Below are 5,927 nucleotides of genomic sequence, written 5' to 3' on the forward strand. Positions count from 1 at the left end.
AGGCTGCACATTTTTCCTCAGTTGAACAGGAGGAGTCAAATGGCACCCAAATGTAGTTCTACCTTTCCAGACACTGAATCACCACTGTGTGCTCTAGTTGGTTTGTGCAACTGGGGGAAAGGTACTGAATATTTCCTTGTGCAATTTCCCCCAAAGTACTTAAAGTGGTGGAAGTGGAGTGATGGGGTGGTGGTGGTTACACCACCAGATGTACCCCATAAGATTCTGGCCATTAAGTGCTTTAATGCTGATGCAAGAGCAGAAAAATTGGATAACTAACAGTTATTGCTTCCCCAGCTGATGGCAAAAAGATAAAAACTGAAAAGTAAATGATTTTTCCAAAAGTATGTGCAATTGGCAAAGACATAGTATTATTGCAAGATGATTCCAATAGCTTCTCCTTTGCCAATAGATGGATTCATTTTTAAATGTCATAAGACAAAATGTGAATCCACACTAAGGCATTTTAGGAAGTTCAGAAAATAACAAAATGGACCAATTGCACTCTGTGGTTTAGTAAATGCAATGGTGAATATGAGACAGGCTTGGAAGGAGGCAATAGGCCATTGCCAAGGAGATGTTAGCTTCTCCACAAAGAAGCCACATTGAAGTGTTTGTGCATGTCTGTGTTGGTTAACCATTGAATGAGCTGAAAATCTTACCCGTTCACCTGTATTTATATCATGAAATGTTAGCCTGTGTGCAGGATTTGTTTCTTTTCTCTGTGCTGACAGTGTGGTGCTTTTGCTTAACAAGCCAAGTTGAAATGTTCAGCAAGCTACTAACCACTGCACCTCTGTACCAGAATTGATGTTATTTATGATACAATTACAGAAACACAACCTATATATGGTTCTTCTATCCACCACCACTGGCTTCACACATGGGCTTAGAATAGACCACATAGATTTAGGATGTTTATGAAGTATTAAGCTGGAGTGAAAATTGTACAGTCCACTAGATATTGTTGAACTGCATCCGTCAGAAACATCTATGCTGGCCAGGAATGTTGGGACTAGATGTAGAAAATCATCTGGAAGTCTATATAATCTTCATCCAACTTAGGCTTCCACTGATTTGATTTGTATGTATTGTCTGCACCATAGGAAATGTTTGATTGTCTCAAACATATGAACAACTAATTTTAAATGATATAATAATTCTTGAAGGATTCATACTTTTCACCCTTCTACAAAATGCATTTGCCGCAGGAGCTGGCTATTCAGCCAGTCTCCCTCCATTGTATACCACCCAGACACATATATGCCCCCCCACACCATATCAATCTATGCAGCGGCATCTCCATCCCTAGTCTCACTCAGCTGCCAGGGGGAGAGAGGGAAGAGGCATCTCTGCTTCAGCAGGGTAGTCAATGGGTAGGAAGGGGTGCCACTGGTGGCCATTAGAAGGTGCAGCAGGAAGAGCCAGCAGGGCAGTGGTGGGGTAGGAGTCAAGAACCAGGTGCCAGGCACCCTTTCCTCTGGTGAATGGAAATGCTTTCCTGACATGTGCCAGAGTCTCCCATGGTCCTGCCCAGCTCCACTCCACTCCAGGGCTGTCATCTGCCATTGGTAGAGATGAGGGCAGTGGGCAATCGGGTGGCAGCAGAGCAGGGGTGGTAGGCATGGTGTCAGGTGGCCCAGGCACTCTTGAAGATGGGGCAGCTGACCACCGTGGCTCCAATAAGGGGTGGCGGTGGAAAGGATCATAGTGTATTAATGACACACACACACACACACACACACACACACACACACACACAGAGGATACAGGCTAGTCATATAAATTGATATAAGCTAACTGTATGTCCAACAAGATATCTAAATTGGCACCTATAGGATATGTATTCACATCTTCACAAAAGCTATAACATCTTTCATCAATGGACAAGAGAAGATGAACATTTTATCTTTTCCAGTTACGACACTCTTTGCTACAAGGAGAGCATGCAGGTTCTAATCACAATGACCATTAATTAAATCCCAAATTATAGCAATTTCAAGCATTTACAGCCTCATTCTCCCCAAAATCATGAGATCTAGGGAAACAAAATCAAGTTTGGAACTGATGTAATTTTGTACTTTAATTTCACTGTACAACAAATTTCAGGAGTATTTTAAATCAGGCAAAATGACTATACACAACATCAAAAGCGCACAGTATAAAATCCAATATAATATGTTAAATGAGAATCACATGAGCAATAAGACACAAATGAGTATACACAACTGAGTAGGAAAAGCCCCAGTGTAAAGATCTCTGTTCTTGGGTGGTGGGAATTGTAATGCAAAACATATGGAGGGAACCATGTTGTGAAAACTGGTGAAAACTCAGACAGAACCAAAGGGTTAGACTATTTTAGGCTCTGCCCCATGTTCACTGTACCCCCCCCCCCCCCGAGCCTCTCAAGATCTTCCCATAATGATTTAAGTGCTATCTTCTGCCTCATCAACACCAACAACCATAGTCTTTGTACCACCAATTTGCTCCTTGATCTCCCAGGCCCCACCTCTTAGCTCCAGGCTTCATTCATGAGATTCAGAAGACCAGCCAGTTCTGAATATGTTTTCACCATGGTGAACTATCACAGTTTGTCTGTGGTTTGGTTATTCTGATTCTATCTTTTGTTCCTGGGAGCGATTCTGGGACTCACCCCTGGAATAAGTAAATTGATCTAAATATTCCTCAAATTATTCAGGCCCATTGCCTGGCTGGAGAAGGTCAATGGACGTGGAAACCACAATACAAGCAAGGTCACATTTTAGTTGCAAGCAGGTTTACAATTCTTAGCCTTATGCTTTTGGTAGACAAAGTTGCTTTATGGTGTCCTTCCCAAAGCTTTTGAAAGATATCAGCGTATCGTTAACCAGGTGGAAATAAAAACTGGACTGGCATTTATTGCTTCACAAAACTGTTTTGGCATCAGACAACCAGCAATATAGTACCTACAGTAAAAAAGTATACAGCAAGTAACTTTCCAGAAAAATCTAAAGTATTCATTCACACACCACTGCTCACAAAGAGAAGAAGATAAAACTTTGCCTAGTCACTTAATCTCACGATACATTCTGACACAGATGTGGCTTGGCGCTAAATCCAATTGTTAGCACCAACTAGACCAGACTCATTGAAGCAATAGAATTTAATGTATTGAATCAAATTCTGTGTTGAATCAAATTCTGTGTTGAATCAAATTCTTATTGATTCACTAAGTCTGTTCTGTTTAGGACTAATAACTGGATTTAGGGCTAAGCCATTGGTTATCATCCAAATGTTAGACTGTCATCACCACGACAATTTTCTCCAATGGAGTGATTGCTTAGCAGAGATCTGAGATATTCAAAGCAGCACCTGGCTTTAAGATTTATTTATTTTTTTACTGAGATCTGATTGTCCTCCATCCAGCTCAGAATATAAAAGTATTGAAAAAAAATTATTTTATTTTACTCACCAAGAATGCCCATGAAGTATTCAGAGGAAGCTGCTACTCAGTGGGTAGAGTCTCCATTAAGTACTGTCATTTTTTAATTCTTTCCTTATTCATAAGCAGTAACCATCAATCCTGAAAACAGAGAGAGAGAGAGAGAGAGAGAGAGAGAAGTGAAACCATGGATTATTTTATGTCAGCTGTTACCCAACTCCCCAAATCATAAGTATTTTAAATTAAACCATGAACTGATTAAGCAGTAAGTGTAAAAATAAATACTTTATATTTAGCTGATGCATGCATGTGTCATTGCAATTTTGATTTTAGAAGAGGCATTCTTTACTCACACATGGCAAAATGCCTCTTTTGATAACCACTTATAAATTTCTTATAGCAAACAGAATGAAAACCAGGGACACATTTTACCTAATTAATCATCTGAACAATGCGTTGCTAGTTTGAAGAAGTATACTGGAAGGTAAAGGGGAAAACTTCAGGGTTTTTTTTACAGCTGGTTCATAAAGATCAGTAATTTCACCTATTTACGGTATGACATACATGTATGAAAAGGCACATGGAGGTCAACAGATCTCTTGTGCTTTATTGCTTAAGCCAGTGAAGAAGGTTTGTAAGAGGTGGATGTAGTCTCATCTCCACAAAAAAACAGAGAACTAGAAAAAATTAATGTACCTTTCAATTACAGTAAAGGTAAAGGTTTTCCCTTGATATGAATGTCTAGTCATAACTGACTGCAGGGGGCAGTGCTCAACTCTGTTACTAAGCCAAAGAGCCAGCGTTGTGTGAAGATGACTCTGGTGGCCATGTGGCCAGCATGACTGTACAGAATACTCTTACCTTTCCACCGAAGAGGTACCTATTTATCTGCTTGCATTTGCATCTGAACTGCTAGGTTGGCAGAAGCTGGAACTGTTGATGGGAAGTCATCCCACCGTGTGGCATTTGGGTCTCGAACTGCCAACTTTCTGAACTTATGATTGTCAGAACTAGCATCTTAACCACTAAGACACCACATCCCCAATAGAACCAACTGTACTACAATACAGTGTAATGCAGTAAATTATAATATCATACTATTATAGTATGATAATACTAGCAACTTGGCATAGTAGTTTGAGTGTTGGATTACAACTTTGGGGACCAGGATTTGATTCCCACTCAGCCATGAAACCCACCTTGGGCAAGTTATATGCTCCCAGTCTCAGGGGAAGGCAATGGCAAACCTCCTCTGAACAAATCATGCTAAGAAAACCCCATGATAGGTTCGCCTTAGGGTCACGATAAATCAGAAATTACTTGAAGGCACACAACAACAACAACAACAACACTCATACCCACAGCCTAAATGTATGGTTAAAGTTTACATTTAGTAAGCTGTGATGTTTCTAAACAAAATGTTTAAAAACAACAACAACACAAAACCCTAGGGTCTCTCCAATCTCCTTCCATTGAATCTTGCCCTGCTCAGCATTTTAAAGGGACACAGGCAAAAGCCACCGCTCATTCTTGCCCAAAGACAGATGTCAGGGGAGCAGTTGTGCTACCCCCTTTAGGGTGTCACTTGATGTGGTCCACACACATCACACCTTCAAGTGACACCCTTGTGTTTATTACAAATGTGTAGATCCAGTCCAGTGATATTCATTGTAAGAACTGAAAAGCAAGCATTAAAATTGCCTAATGAAACTACATACAATTTAAAATTTCAGGTGGGCTTATTTCTTGTTATAAGAAATAAATACATTTGTCCTGCCTTTCCTATACCACCCCCTCCTTTGTTGTTACACCCAGACTCTTTCACAGAAATGGCCCTTGAATAGGTTTTGCTCATGCTTTTCTCCCTTCCCGTATTATCTCAGCACCTGTGTCTAAGCAGTACCACTTCTATTTTATGGCAGGCAAGTTGCCCTTGTAAACCCTGACAGGTTGGGAACATCAAATTTCAACTTCATACAGGAAATTGTTGAACTCCATACCATCCCTAGTACCAAACTAGTCCTATTGCAATTCTAGGATGCTTTGACTGAGAGTTCCTGCATGGCAGGGAGTTCGACTGTATGTCCCTTAGGGTCTCTTCCAACTCTACAATTCTATGATTCTATCAAGAGTGTTGAGTTGAGTCTTGATGTGGATGTTGGTTTCCCTAAAACCACAACTCTGGTATTCTCTGTATTACCTTCCAGATCACCTATGTCAGCGAACCTCAAACTCCAGTCCTCCCAGAAGCCCTGGCCATTTTCTCCAATAATCAGGGATTCTGAAGTACAAAACATCTGATGGACTAAGGTTTGGGAACCACTGAGCTAGGTGAACACAAGCAGGAAAAGTGGGGTGGGGTGATTGATATGCAAAAAACATGCCTGTTCTGTCTCTTTTGCCAATTATATTATACAGTTATCTATGTCTCATGACATTTTAACAGCTATGGTTGTGTTCTATGGAACCCTAATGATTCTAGTTTGGTCCTAGAATTCTGGGTTAG

The sequence above is a fragment of the Sceloporus undulatus genome, chromosome 3 (genome assembly GCF_019175285.1).
Source record: "Sceloporus undulatus isolate JIND9_A2432 ecotype Alabama chromosome 3, SceUnd_v1.1, whole genome shotgun sequence".
Taxonomy (NCBI): Eukaryota; Metazoa; Chordata; class Lepidosauria; order Squamata; family Phrynosomatidae; genus Sceloporus; species Sceloporus undulatus.